This window comes from Marmota marmota, unplaced genomic scaffold (genome assembly GCF_001458135.2).
Source record: "Marmota marmota marmota unplaced genomic scaffold, marMar, whole genome shotgun sequence".
NCBI classification, from domain to species: Eukaryota; Metazoa; Chordata; class Mammalia; order Rodentia; family Sciuridae; genus Marmota; species Marmota marmota.
This window is the reverse complement of record NW_026000026.1, coordinates 70530691-70546350: the sequence shown is the minus strand read 5'-3', so window position 1 is coordinate 70546350 and position 15660 is coordinate 70530691. Positions and strand designations below refer to the sequence as shown.

Sequence of the window (15660 nt, the reverse complement as noted above, 5' to 3'; positions counted from 1 at the left end):
TTGCCTTCATTTCTAGATCCATTTGCCTCTCTCAATAATTTTTAGGGATCATTAATATTTTCCAGATGATTCTTTCTGAGAATGGAAGGCATTTTTTTTTGACAATTTTTTTTTTTTGGTACTGGGTTTGGAATCCAGGGGCACTTAACCACTGAGCCACATTCCTAGCCCTTTTTAATTTTTTATGTTGAGACAGGATTTTGAGACAGGGTCTTGCTAAGTTGCTTAGGGCCTTGCTAAGTTGCTGAGGTTGGTTTTGAACTTGTGATGCTCCTGCCTTAGCCTTCTGAGTTGCTGGGATTACAGGAGTGCACAACCATGCCCAGCTTTCTGGACAGTTCTAAGAGTATCTTTGTCTTTCTGAATACTTCGAAGACTCAAACCAAAGATTTGTTGATTTTTATCCTTAAGGTCTTTTCTAGGTGACAGTAGTAAGTACCAGCCCCAGTTCATTTGGGAGACAGAAAGTTTGATATATTTAAGAGTTTGGGCTCTGGAGTCAGATCTGCTTTAATTCTGGCTCTGCCTTACCTTGGGAAGGTGGCTTAATGTCTCTCAGTCTCAGTTTTCTCTGTAATAGGATAAGGATGTTATCTATGATGCAGATTTGGCGTGAGCCCAATACCTAGTAAGTAACTATTTTCTAAATGGTAGCTATAATTTTTATTTGGGGATACTAATAGAAAATCAAATTGAACTTTGCTGTGGTTTGACATGTCCCCCAAAGTTGATGTGTTGGAAATTTAATCCCCAATGAAACAATGTTGAGAGGCATGACATTTAAGAGATGATTAGATCACGAGGGCTTTGTTCTTCTCAATGGGTTAATGCTGTTATTGTAAGGAGTGGGTTCCTGATAAAAGAATGAATTTGGCCTTCCTCCCATGTGGTGCTTTCTGCCATGTTGTGACACAACAAGAAGGCCCTCATCAGATGTTTGACCCTCAATCATGGACTTCTCATCTTCCAAAATATGTAAGAAGTAAATTTCTGTTCTTTATAAATTATCCAATCTTGGGTGTTCTGTTATAGCAGCACAAAATGGACTAATAGCATCCTTTTTGGCAAGAGCTAAGAAGGTGGAAAGTAGCTAGAAGAACCATGAAGGAAGATTAGGGGTTGAGGGTGGGTGGAACTAGCAAAATGGAAAGTAGGAGAACTTCGGGTACTTTAACAAGTTACCTGTTGTTTTATTAGATTACTGAATTCTGTCTTCCCTTTTGTGAACCTAACACATTGATTGTTCTCCTAGGAGCCTCAAACTGGTCCTGTTAGCTTCTCAGCAGCCACAATGTCCTCCATCACCAAGATATCATAATTTTTACAAAACACACTGCTGTGTTTTGCCATCTGAACTTTGAAGCGTTGTAAATAATTAAAACTGAACTGTACTTGTCAGAATAGGTTCAGAAAGTGCATTTTGAGATGCTGTACCTTTGTCCTGACAATGTGTTTATTAGCTTGCTTGTTAATTTCAGAATTGGTTAACTCAAGGCACCTCTGCACCAGCTTATGCATACTAGCATTTGACCTGAAAGCTTCCAGAGAGGGGTGCAGAATGGCTTGCTCCTTCTCCTTCTGTTCCTGGGAAGTCATATGAGGTGAATGGCATTTCTTCTCAGGGGCAGAAGGGAAACTGAGGTACTTGTGGGCTGATACTCCTCCTTAAACATTTCTGTATGGAAAAGAGTGAATTGTGGATTGAATGGAGCAGAACTGCAGAGGTTAGGAACTTCTTGATGATTTGGAAAACAATTAAGTGCAAATAGTTAGATGAAAACCTTTGTTGAACAATTTGACTTGTGTTCTCATGAAGACATTGAATTCTGGACTCTTTGTACCTGCTCATTAGAACGCTAAAGGGTGGTTCAGCCTCAGATGAGGTTTCGTTGTAATGGTGGTGGAAGAAAGGAGAGGCTCATCTGAAGGTCTTGCAGCAGAGGAGCTGTCATTATCAGCTGCTTCAGTTCTTGTTGGGGTTGCTTGTCAGAGAGTGGTGAGGTCAGGCTTGGGGAAACTGGGTGTAGAAAAGGAGCACGGCATAACACTTAAGAGTGCAAGCCTGGAGTCATACGGACCCAGGTTCAAAGCCTAGTTTTGCTGCTACTAGCTGTGATATTAGACTCCTATAGCTGTTGTAACAAATTAACATAAATTTGGTGGCTTAAGGGGACTGAGGTTGTAGCTCAGTGGTAGAATTCTTGCCTAGTATGTGTGAGGCAGTGGGTTCAATCCTCAGTACCACATAAAAATAAATAAATAAAATAAAGGTATTGTCCATCTAAACTAAAAATTTAAAAAAAATCTTTAAAAAAACTTGGTGGCTTAAAACAACAGATTTATTCTTTCATAGCTCTGGAGATCAGAAGGGACACTAACTCTATGGGATCAAGTGAATAAGAGGTGCTATAACCTCTTTGAAAATATAACAGAATTAGGAATATTCTTTTTGGGCCCATGATGCCATGATGAGTATCAGTGGACTGAAATCTAGGTCTTGGCAGACTGTACTCTCTTCAGAGCCTTTAAGGTAGAATCTTTGCTTTGCTTCTTCCAACTTCTGGCAGCTGCCCGCATTCCTTGGTTTATGGCTGCAGTACTCCGTCTTGGCATCTTCAGATCTCTCTTTGCTTTGCCTTCATTATTACCTTTCTCTGTGTCTATGTCAAATCTTACTCTGCCTCTTTCTTATAAGGACATTTGTATTGTATTTAGGAGCTAAATACTTGGATAACCCAATATAATAATTTTAAGATCCATAACTTAGGAGCTGGGGTTATAGCTCAGTTGTAGCGTGCTTGCCTAGCACATGCGAAACCCTGGGTTCGATTCTCAGCACCACATAAAAAAATAAGTAAACAAAATAAAAGTATTGTGTCCAACTAAAAAAAAATCAATACTTAATAAAAAAGATCCATAACTTAATCAAATCTGCAAAGGCCCTTTTACCTTTATAAGGTAACTTTACATCTTCTAAAAGTTAGAACTTACCACATTGGGTGACCTTGGACAAATGACTCTTACCAACTTGAACTTACTTTCTTATTTGTAAAATAAAAATAGTAATTATAGTAATTATCTTCCATACTGAATCATTATGAGAATCAAGTGAAATCTTGCATGGTAAACACTTAGTGAAATTCCAGGTATGTAGTTACTATCATTAGGTATCCTATATGTATGTATGTGTGTATATGTGTGTGTGTGTGTGTGTGTGTGTGTGTATATATATATATATATATATATATATATATATATATATGAGAGAGAGAGAGAGAGAGAGAGAGAGAGATAGGGAGAATATTATGGTTATTACTTGGCCATCATCTGAGAAATGTTCCTTAATGGGTTTCTTTGTATTGGAATAGTTCTCTCTTATATCCACCTGGGCCCCCTTTGCTCTGAATGTTTTACGATTACCTGTCCCCCACTATGGTCAGCAAATATCCCTAAGGTCACCCTCTTACCTATTTCTATCTTTACCTTTTGCAGTGTGTGAGCTGCTCTTTGGGAACATGTCTCTTCCTTCAGGGGATGTTGTGGATTGAATGTTTCTGTCCTCTCAAAATTTATATGTGTGGTCCTAACCCTAGTTATGGCTGTATTTGGAATAAGGAAGTAATAAAGGTTAGATGAGGTTGTAAGGGTAGGACCTTGATCCCATAGGGTTAGTGTCCCTTTAAGAAGAGGTACCAGAGAGCTCTTTCTCTGTTTACATGTTGAGGAAAAGCCATATTAGGACATTGTGAGAAGGCACCTGTCTGTAAGCCAGAATGAGAGCTCTTACCAGTAACTGGAGTATGGCTGGAACCTTGATCTTGGACTTCTAGCCTCCAGAATTGTGAGAAAATAAATTTCTGTTGTTTAAGCCACCAATCTATGGAATATTCTTGGGGCACCTCGAACAGACTAAAACATGGGGTACAACTGACTATATTCCCCTTGTGCCTAGACACTTAGGAGTAAGCTTAGAATCTGGAATTATTCCCAGTTATCATTCAAAATAGTTTGCTGTGTTGCTGCTTCTTATGGCTAATTGTAACTTCATAATGAAGGAGGAAAGAATATTATTTTTACAGTGGTATTTAGTATCTGATAGCTATTAGCCAAAAGGTATGTGTCCCCAGCGAGGTACTGTAAATGCATTTTATCTGTTCTATTACCTGCTGTTTCACAAATACATCCCTGAAGCATTTTAATCTTGTTTTTCATACTTGTCTTCAAGTGAAGAATTGTTCTGATTTGCAACTTTGGGGGATAATTACTATGTTCATTAATTTCTGTTCTTCCCTTCCATTTATTTCTGGTTTCTTGAGAAATTTTTTCCTCTTAATCTACACTAACAAAAGACGTCATTAGATTAAAGGATGTTTTACAACACTGGTTTCTCTGGCTCCCTTGGCATGTTGGTAAAAGGGCTGTGTCAGCATCTCCTTAGCTGGGTAAGGTCTCTCTCCCCTGGTCTTGGCTTACATGAATAAGAGGTGTGGTGGTGGTGGCTCTTGGCTCTTGATTTCAGGCTACATTAAAGAATATATTTTGCCCTGGAATATTCTTGAGATTGGAGCAAGGAGAGGCTCATCTGGTTTTCTTATTACCAGTGATTTATTCAGTCATAGACTTTAATCTAATATGCTTATATATGGAACAATATGTTCAGCATTGAAAGAACATGGTTCTTGGCTTACAAAGATATTCAGTACAGTTGATTAAGTGAATGTGTGACTGGATAGAATGACCTTTACCCTCAGAGATACCAAAGGGGCAGACTAGTGCCTGGCCACTAGTGAATAAGAGGTGCTATAACCTTTTTGAAAATATAACAGAATTAGGAATATTCTCTTTGGAGCCATGATGCCTTAGCACTTTGATCTGTAAGAGAAAACAGTAGAGGAAAAAGCTATGTTGATAATGGTTTATTTTGCATTTAATTTTTCTGATATTTTGATCCTGTGAGTTCCTTCTTTGCTGTAGATGGGGACTATTACATATGTTCTGTGTAAATGCAGATGTCTTATAAATGCCAGTTGATCATTCAAGACAGTTGAGGGAGGAGATAGAAAACAATAGTTTGGACGAGTTGGCTCAGGGTAGGGCAGAGGCAGGGATGTATGTGAGTGAGATGCCTGTGTGTGCAGCGGGTGGACCTGAAGAAGGTGAGAAAGCAGAAGGCAGAAAGGATTTTAATTAATCTGGAACAGAATGAGAGTCTAGCTTGGAGAAATGTGATCTGGGCTTCCCCTGGGTACCCATGGGAAGAGCACTAGAAAGATTTGTCAGTAAGAATGAGGGACAGAGTGTAGTAAACTTGGGATAGTAGGGGAAGAAGAGCACTGGGAAGATAGGCGTAATTCTGAGGCTTCTTTATCTGCCCCAGCTCGCCCATATGTCTTTTCATTATGAAACCTGTCATACTTCATGGTGGTTATTTGTTTAAATAACATTTTTGTCTACTAGAAGGAAGGAGAGGGGCCTCAGTCACCTGTGTATCTTAGTTACTGAACATTGTCCATCATATAGCAGAAAATGCTGCAATGGGTTACTGATGAACATGCATAAGGTTAAGGCCTATGCAAGCTATCCAGTAAAAACTGTGAAATGTGAGGGGTTGGGGCTGGAGTGGTGATGGGGATGATGGCAGCGAGTATATAACTGGCTTTGGGAAGTGAATCTAGAACTGAGAAGTAAGCCTAAACAGACTCTAAACCATCCCTCAATAATTTTATTTATTTCTTTATTGTAGTTCTAGGGATTGAATTCAGGGGTGCTCTGTCCCTGAGCTACACTTCCAGCCCTTTTTATTTTTTATTTTGAGACAGGGTCTCACTAAGTTTTGGAAGCTGGCCTTGAGCTTGTGATCCTTCTTGCCTCAGCCTTTTGAGTCACTGGAATAGAGGTATGTTATGATGCCCAGCTCAGAATTTATTAAACATCTGTTCTGTGTCAAGTGTCAAGCTAGTCAGGACTTTTGGGTATGTTCTGTGTAAATGCAGAATGTGTATGTGGTCCCCATCCGTATGATGCTTATGGTCTAGCAGGGAGAAGGACAGGCTATCTAAGAAAGTAAAGTAAGTGCTTTGATAAGGGAAAGATGGGTTCTCTGGCAGCACTAAGTCTGCTCTAGTGGAAAGGATTGGGGAAAGCCTCCTAAAAGTATCTCTTAAACTGAGTCCTTTAGTATGAGTAGGAATTTGTCGGATAAAGAGTTTGGGAAATGGTGTTCATGCAGAGGGAATGACACATGCAAAAGCATGGAGTGGGAGACAAAATGACTTAAAGCAGTAGGAAAAAAGTTTTATAAAGACAACTGTAGACAGGGTGAGGAAAGAGATGAAGCGACAGTCATTGATCAGGGATGGAGAGTGGAGGGTTTGGGTGTAGAATCTGGCGTCTATCCTGAGGGTCCTAGAAAAACATCGAATGGTTTCTAGCAGGGGAGGACAGGGTCAGACTCACGCTCTGGCTATAGATTAATCTCTCTAACATTTAGTCATGGTATGTACTTGTAATTTGCTGATGTTGTACCCCAGAATCCTTTGACATTGTGGTGAAGTCTGCCCATTTGCTCCAAATCACCAGTCTGACATGTGGGAGAGTGCAGCCTGAGTACCTGCTGTTTGATCTCAGACTCACAGCCCAAGGCAACATTGCTGAGCATGCGGCTTGAGGACTGCCTCTCCTCCCACCTTTTTGGCAGCTCAGCACAGCAGCTTAAAATTCCTCAACCACTGCATCTTCCTCTGCTCCATGCCCTCTACAAATTGAAAATTTTTATGATAATGTCATATCAATAGGAAAACTTTTGAAAAGTTGGGCTGAGAAATAAAGACCTCTTTGCCTTTTCTCCCTGCAAGGGAATTTGAAAATATAAAAATTCCAAGTTTTATGTTAAATATCCTTGGGGTTTCCTTTCCTTCCCTTTTAAAAGTTTTTTTTTTTTTTTTTTCATTTACCAAAAAACCGGCAGAGACGCTTGTGGGAAGATAATTCCTTTTGGCTGGAGCTTAAGCTCCGCATTGTGAGCTTTTTAATTTTCTTTCATCGGCAGTGGGTTGGGACCCAACTGTGCAGTCGCCAGAGCTCATCTCAGTTCTGGGCGAGTTATCTCTGTGAATCAGTATGTTTTCCCCTTGTACCTACCTAATGAAAGCCAAATTAAATCAATTTTTAATCAAGGAGATGAATGACGGGTATTTCCTTAGAAAAGAAACCACAAGGCCCCAAAGTACTGGATACAGTTTAAAAAGTGAAGTTTTTTATTTGCATGTGTTCTGTTAAGTATGGCTTTAATGTCAGGCAAATAGGACTGTTAGAGTAGCATTTGGAAAGGTGCCATGCCAGGGAGATGTAGGAGAGGGCTCTTCCCCCCGCCCCCCTTTCTTCTCTTTCACAGTTTATGCACACCTGTGTGTTCCCAGCACTTTGCACAAGTACATAGTACATAATAGGTGCTTGGAGATGTCTGAATAAATGAAAACAGTGGTTTTTGAGCAGGACCTTCTTTCTTTCCTGTTGACCCTCCCTGGAGTTCCTCAGTCTGCTATTTGTTAATTTCTTTGTACACTTGTTCATTATTCCTTCTGAGCTGTTATGAGGGACAACTGTAGGCAATGGGGTGAAGGGAAGGTTTCTGTTGAGTTGAGGCTGGGAGGCATAGTCAAACCTGTCTTTCCTCTTCAATTCCTATTTTGTCGTTTTATTTTTGAAAAGTAAGAGTTCCAAGGTACTGTCAGCACCAGCAACATCCTCCTAAAAATTGCCTTCTTTCATCTGCTTTTGTGGCACAAATGTTTCTACCAAATGAATTTTATTATGGTAAGGGAGTGTTGTAGGGGACAGATGAGGCAAGGCACCAAAGATAGCAGGAGCTGTAGCCAGGTTCAGAGGGCACAGCTTTCACTATAATCAGTTAATCCCCTGAACCCTGAGTTCAGGTAGTTTCAGAATTTTATACCCAGCATGTAAGGGGAGGGGCTCAGAAGTTCACATGACTGCAGAAGTTCACACAAAAGCAGGCTTTACTTCACTGTTTTGGGCAAGTTAACCCTTCAAGGACAACACCTGAGAAGGGTAAAGCTTCCTCTCCCCTTTCTTTCCTCCCCCTGCCGGCTGTTACCATGGAGCCCAATTGGTAGACTTCTCTTATCTTAGAAATGTAGATATCTCTGTGAAGCTCCAGCTCAAGGCCAGAAGCCTTGTTAAAGGATTTGTCTTTTTTTTTTTTTTTTTTAAATCACATTTTGCATTTGCAAACACACTTCTACAAACTACTATACTGGAAAAATGTTTGTGAAAAACAGGTAAAGGGGTGCCCAGCACCTGGAGTGCTGATTTCTTCCAGATCAGTGGCCAAAAAACAGAGCAACAGGAAAATAGGAAGTTTACCTACATTGAGCTCTTTTGTAGACACTCTTTTGCTGATAGTCCTAAAATCAATTATGGTGAAGATTTCTAGAGAAGCTTAGTTAAGATTTTCTGTGGAGGAGGGTGGCGGAGGGAATAGGGATGAAGACTTTTAAGCTCAATGGTTATACTTGTAGTTTTTCTTCCAGGGCAGGGAGGGGTGCAGTTGTTGGGAACCATGATTGCCTTGTCTGGAATTTGATTTTATAATTATAGGTTGGCTTCAGGCTCTGGGCTCCCAAGGTACTGGCATTTCTACAGGATTCATGCTGGTACCAAACCTTCCCTGTAGCCCACTTTCTAGCTTCTGCTGCTGTTGAATGAGCTGCCCAAGTGCCTCTCTTCATCAGAAGAAAAAAGTAACTTTTATTGAGAGCTATTCACAAGTGCTTCGGTGACTGGATGGTGGTGGGTATTCCAGAAACTCTGGGCTAAGCAAATAAGAGATCCATTAAAGCCGTGAGCCTTCTGCCTCCTCATTGCACTGCTTTGCTTGGGTTTGGCTTCACTGAATGTCTGTGGGGACTTCTCTCCCCTGGAGGGTGAGGGTGATTGGAGCAATTTGGGCCTGTGAGCAGGCTCACTGGGGAAGGGAGATATTTAGTATACAAAATTGATGATGTATAGGAGTGGATAGACTGGAAATTGGGGAAGAAAGAAGAGGGATATTAAGAACTCTTGGGTTTCTGGCTTGTACAAGAAAGCTAGGCAGCTCTAGTGGAAGATCAGGCATGTGGAGCAAGGGCTCACCTTTGGACTTGTTGAGTGTATATACAAGAAGAGAATATAGCAGGAATAGCCTTCAGGGAAAGATGGCTTAAAGGCTGTGTTTTGAATCTCAAGCTGCTTTCCTGTTCAAATGATCCACCAAGGTGGGCCATTGTTGGTTAGTAATACAGTCCACTCTAGATTCTGTTTACTGGATCCTTCTGTTAAGGGAACTAGAAATGGAGAGTTTGCAGAACAAACAAACCACTGAACTGCATAAGAATTCCCAAATTATTGTGACTGACTTCTCCTGATAGCAGGCTTATATTATAGCAGTCTTCTTTTTTCTCCTTTCTCATCTCTCCTTCACCATAATGTAGTTCTGAAAAGAAGAGAGATTTGCTAAGAAAGTACAGTGAACTATATGTTTGAAACCTAGCTAAACTGTCTGTCAAAGAGGGTTCTATCATGAGGTTACTGCCTATAAATCCTTTGCTCTAGCATATATTTGTTCCAATAAGTGCATGTTCATAGTTTCACGCCTCCAGGCCTTCAAAAAGCACTCTGGTCTCTGGCTGGGATGCCTTTCTCAGGGTCTTTGTTTAGCTAATTTCTCCTTTTACTCTTCAAAGCTTACCTTTTCCAGGAAGTCTTCCCTGACCCCAATCCCCTAAAGGAATCATCTTGTTCTCTTCTGCCTCAGGGGTATCTCTGACAGGGATTTTTTTCCCCCCCTACTACTGGGAATTGAACCCAGGACCTCATGCATATAAGGCAAGTCCTCTATCATTGAATCACATTCCTAGCCCACTGACAGGGCTCTTTAGCTCAATATTTGCTATATAACTGCTGATTTGCTCATCTGTCTCCATTGCCCTCCTAGAAGCTCCTGGAGGACAAAACCCCTATTTATTTATTCATCACATCCCAGGCACCTGGCACATATCTGAGATACAGCATGTTTCAACAAATATGTGTGAAAGGATATATCATCATCTGGATGTGTTGGGATGGTGACTGGATGTTTGTTTCCTAGTAGGCAGTACAGATTTCTTAATTTTTTTCACAGTGCACTGAGTTTTGCTCTTTTGATAGGTCTCTTATATGGGAAGGTATACAGGGTCTTTGCAAAAATATTTTTTTCTGGATTGGCATGACTGTTAACTGTTCATCTGCGGTTGAAATGGCTTTGGCGTGGGTGTGGAATGGCAGGTAGTAAGTGAACAGCATGTCTGGGCTGTGTATTCATGGTATTCTCCTTTTTTTTTGGATGCTCTCCACATTTCTGTGAGCTACAACCCAAACATCTGGCTCTTCTGAAGCTGGGGCTCATGTCTGATTGTTTGTGGGAGTGTTTGCTTTTCAGGGTAAGAATCTGCAGTTTTAACCAAGTTTTCTCTACCCAGTGTTTTCTGCTGGCATCACCAGGGGCTGCAGTGGCTGTTTTAAGGAGAGCTGCCACAAGAGGAATCCCTGAGCAGTGAGAGAGGGAATGGATAATTGGAAAGAGTCTCCTTCTTTTTGGAAGAGCAAGCCTTTAGGTAAAATAGAGGAAGATTTAGGGAGGAGCTGAGTGATGGACACAAAAAGTAAGGCCAACAGAGTGATTATCCTGTAAGGAAAGTAGAATGAGCTGGGGTCTCTGCTGTAAGAATCAGGCAAAGGTCCACTTGACATTTCTCATACCCTTGTTGCTCTTAAAATGATATTGTACTCATGACCCACTAGAATTGGGTTCAGGGAAACGGCTGCCCAAAATCTAGGCTCCAAATGCTTCATGATCCTTGGCCAGACATGCTCTGCCTGGAAGCAGTTAGTGAGACAAACTGTTTCCGGATATGTTAGATGAGCAGGTAGCTGGCATGCCATTCCCTTTTAGCAAATCTGGTTGGATGAGAAGTCTGGCTGGCAAGCTGTGCCCATGGAGACTATTGTGGCAGGAGAGACTTCCGGGGTCCTGCTGACATTCCCATCACCAGCTCACTCATTAGAACCCAGAGTCCCTTTGCATGTTCCAGTCTAGGATGCTGCTGTTGACTGAGCTGTACCCCTGTCAGTTGCAGGCTGATGAATCCTGGCAGGCTGGGATTTGATTGGTGGCATCTTGCAGGGCCCCCTGACTCAACCTGCTGTCACAAATCCTCTTGTGTACCTTTTGTACACATGCCTGAATGTTTCGTGATGTACCACTCTTAAGAACAGATGCCAGATGGGAAAAGTAACTCTCTTAGGTTTATGAGCACCCCTTTATAAAATGCACTTTAAAAAATAAACTGTATCCTGGTTTGGCATTTTTCCAAGCTCAGAATGTGTTTATTTGTCATGTTCTTGCTGCCCTATGAGGACCAGCAGAAACCATGAAGAGAAACCACCTCATTAGGAGGCTCTAGAAGAAAATCAGGGCTCTCTTGGCATTTCCCCAGGGATATGGGCTGCTCCTCTTCTACATTCTGCCAAGGCCATGGCCTGGGAAAAGCTCTATAGGGTAGTGTGCTCTGTGCCAGTGTCCAAGAGTCTAAGGAATTTAATTAAGCAACTAATAGTCTAAGAGATGTTTAAAGTTAAAGTATGATTTGTTGACATTAAACATGGTTATTTAAATATCAGTTAATTAATGCTTTTTAATATTGCTTCTTGAACTCAAGTTTGGTTACTGCAGTTGACATAGATACTTGATAAATGCAAGTTCAGTGTGGAGGCGTGGGGCACAGTTGAACATGGACTTGGAGGAGAGGAAGAGAGAACACATAATTTACAGCTGCTGAAATAATTCAGCTGTTTCCCTTGCTGATTGCTCTCCTCCTCTGTACTGCTGATGCAGTGAATTGTTAATGGAATAGGCTCTTGCTGTGCCAATCAGGGTTGGGATGAGGCTGTTTCGATGGTTGGGAATAAACTTGGGAGATTGAGAGGAACACTTAAAGTTTGAAACTAATGTCACCTTCCCCCTCAACTCCAGCACAGGACCTAAGCATTAGTGATCTGAGGGCTGCATCTTCTTAGGTGAAAGCAGGCTCTAACCTGTGGAATGTTGTTGATTGGGTAATGAGGCACAATGGTGGGGATGAGAGTCTAGGGTTAGAGTTCACGTTACAGAGTTTCAAACTCAGTAGTCTATAGGTTGTAAACACCTCTGTGGAATGTCTTCTGCTTAGAAAAAGCAGCTTTATATGTCTGCCTGGGCAGATGTCACTATTTTGGATTAAGGTGTTCATCTGCTTGCTTGTTCATGTTGGCATTCATTTATTTATTTGTTCATTGGCCATGCTTTTATGGAATGCTTGCTGTGTGTTAGATCTGCACTAGCTAGGGATAGAACAGTGGATGAGGAAGGAGTCCATGCCCTCAGGGAGTTTATATTTACAATACAATTTGATGGATCTCATGATAGCTGCACAGAGAATTATGGGAGTATACAGAAGAATTATAAAATATGGCAAATAAAATCTGTAAGGATATAAAAGTGTCCATCTTACCACGTTGGGCTTATCCCAAGAATTGAAGGATGATTTCACAGTAGAAGATATAAATATAAAATTTGCCACATTAGTAGGTTAAAGGTAAAACTGTATGATCATCTTAGAAGCTATAGAAAGCACACTTGATAAAAAATTAAATACCCATTCATGATAAAACTTCCTGGCAGTTTAGAAAAAGAAGGGGATTTCTTGACTTTGACAAAGAGTATCTGAAAAAACTATAGAAAATATAATTTTTGTTTCTTAAAATTTTAGAAGTGAGAACAACACAGTGTATCTATGTACCAAATATCCAGTTTTAGCAATTACCAACATTTTTAATGTGGTAAATTATATAAGCATAAAATCTGTCATTATGACTATTTTTAAGTATACAATTAAGTGGTATTAATTATATTCACAGTATTGTGCAATTCTCATCATTATATGCTTGTAAAACGTTTTATCATCTCAAACAGAAACTCAGTACCCACTAAGCATAACTTTTATTACCTATTTCCTCCCCAGCAGCTGTTGGTGATCTTTCTGTCTCTATGAATTTGCCTATTCTAGATAGTTCATATAAATAGAATTATAGAATATTTGTTTTGTTTGTGTTTGGCTTATTTTTCTTAGCAAATGTTTTCAAGGTTCATCCATGTTGTAGTACATATATATCAGACCTTCATTTTTTTTGGGTGGCTGAGTAATATTTTGTTGTACATATGTACTACATTTTGTAAAAATCTATTTGTCAATGAATATTTGAGCATTTTTACCTTTTGAATATTTTGAATAATGCTGCTATGAACATTCAAAACAGAATTTGTTTGATTCATTGTTTTCAGATTTTTGGATATCTATCTTGAAAAGTAGATGTGGCAATTTTATACTTAACTTTTTTTCCCATAATTTTTATTGGTGCATTATAGTTGTAAATAATGGTGGGATTTGTTGTTATGTAGTTGTTCCTGAACACAATATAAAATATAATTTGGCCAACATCATTCCCCAGTCTGCTTATCATTTTAATGAACCACTAAACTTTTTCACAGCAGCTTTACCATTTTACATTCCCACTAGTGCATGTATGAGGGTTCCAGTGTCTCTACATCTTCTCCAAACACCTGTTATTTTTCTTTTCTATAACCATGCCTAGTAGATTTGAAGTGGCTTTGATTTGATTTCTTTAATGACTAATGATATTGAGCATCTTTGCATGTGCTTACTGGCCATTTATGTTTTTGGAGAAATGTCTATGTAAGTCCTTTGACCATTTTAAAATTGGGTTTGTCTTTTTGTTGTTAGTTGTAGGAGTTGTTTATATATTATTGGTACTATACCCTTATCAGATATGTGATCAGCAAACATTTTCTCCCATTCTCCTATTTGTCTTACCATTCTTTTAATAATGTCCTCTGCACAAACTTTTTAATTTTGTTGAAATTCAGTTTATCATTTTTTTTTCTTTTAACACCTATGATTTTGGTGTCATATCAAGAAACCATTGCCAAATAAAGGTTATGAAGTTTTTCCCTTATGTTTTCTTCTAAGAATTTTACTGTATTAGCTTTTTAGTTTAGCATTTTTAGTTAATAGCACCCTTGCTAAAAATCAACTGACTGTAAATGTGAGGGTTTAAATCTGTTCTCTCAGTTCTATTTCTTTGGTTTTTCCTCATTTCGATACTAACTCTTTGTGGTAAATTTTGAAATTGGACTTTCAAATTCTCCAACTTTGCCCCTGATGCCATTTTGTTCTTTTTCAAGACTGTTTTGAGTAATTAGGGTCCTTTGAAATGCCATATTAATTTTAGTATGCGTTTTTCTGTTTCTGTAAAAAGTGCCCTGGGAATTTGATAGGAATTGCATTGAATCAATGTATTGCTTTTGGTAGTATTGTTATTTTATCAGTACTAAATCTTTTAATCCATGAACCCCAAATGTCTTTCCATTTATTTAGGTCTTCTTTAATTTCTTCAGCAGTTTTCATTATATAGTTATTTTGCCTCCTTAAATTTATTCCTAAGGATTTTATTCTTTTTTGATGGTATTTTAGATAGAACTGCTTTCTTAATTTCCTTTTCAGATTGTTCATTGCTAGTGTATAGAAATACAGTAGTAAATAAATAAAGTAGTGTTGATTTTGCACTCTGCAACTTTGTTGAATTTATTAGCTCCAGCAAGTTTATTTATTATTTTTTAAGAGTCTTCCAGGGTTTTCTACATATAAGACTGTGTCATCTGCAAATGTAGATAGTTTTATTTCTTTATTTCTGACATGGATGCCTTTTATTTTTGCTTGCCTAATTATTCTGGCTAGAACTTTCAGTATTATGTTTAATAGAAAAAAGTAGACATCTTTACCTAGTTCCTGATCTATGGGGAAAAGCTTTCAGTCTTTTGCCATTGACTATGATGTTAGCTATGGGTTTTTCATATATGCTTCTTATTACGTTGAGGATATTTTCTTCTTTTTTTTTTTTTAGATGGCAAATTTTTTTTTATTGGTTGTTCAAAACATTACAAAGCTCATGACATATCATCTTCCATACATTTGATTCAAGTGGGTTATGAACTCCCATTTTTTACCCCAAATACAAGTTGCAGAATCACATCGGTTACACATCCACATTTTTACGTAATACCATATTGCCGCAGTCCGGCTGCAGCAAAATAACTGGGGGGGTGACGAATAACTTGTGTACGTTGATACAGCAAGAGTGGAAGCCGTTTATTGCAGGACAGGAGCAGTATTTATACATTCCACACAGCTTATCTAATTAGCATAAACTAGATACATCAGTCAACCAATAAGGAATCTCCACACTTAATGGCTTGCTTTTGTTACTTTTCAAACCACTCCCTCTGGCATTTTGCCAGGCACCATCCAGACTTGTTTATGAACTCTAACATTCCCCTGGCTAAATGCCAGGTGTTATTTTGACTTGTTTACAGACTCTAACATTTCCCCCTTTTGTTTAATTTAAATAATGACCATAGTGGTTTTTACAGAAACACCATAAATAACCTGCTACAAACAGAAAGGGAGGATACAAAATGCCACAATACCAAGCCAATTGATGGCTCCA

The 15660-nt window shown here is 39.2% G+C and overlaps 1 protein-coding gene across 3 annotated transcripts in view; it reads left to right on the top strand.

Annotated features, from left to right (window-relative positions):
- Nucleotides 1-15660, top strand: part of Sil1 (SIL1 nucleotide exchange factor) — a 257124-nt gene that overhangs the window by 22596 nt on the left and 218868 nt on the right. The window contains exon 1 of one of the 3 annotated variants that reach the window (XM_048811629.1): nt 3774-3841. The exons of the other annotated variants lie outside the window; for them this stretch is intronic. The gene's annotated coding sequence lies outside the window, so the exon portion shown is untranslated. Of the gene's footprint in view, nt 1-3773; nt 3842-15660 lie in introns of those variants that run through there. 3 annotated transcript variants of the gene reach the window in all.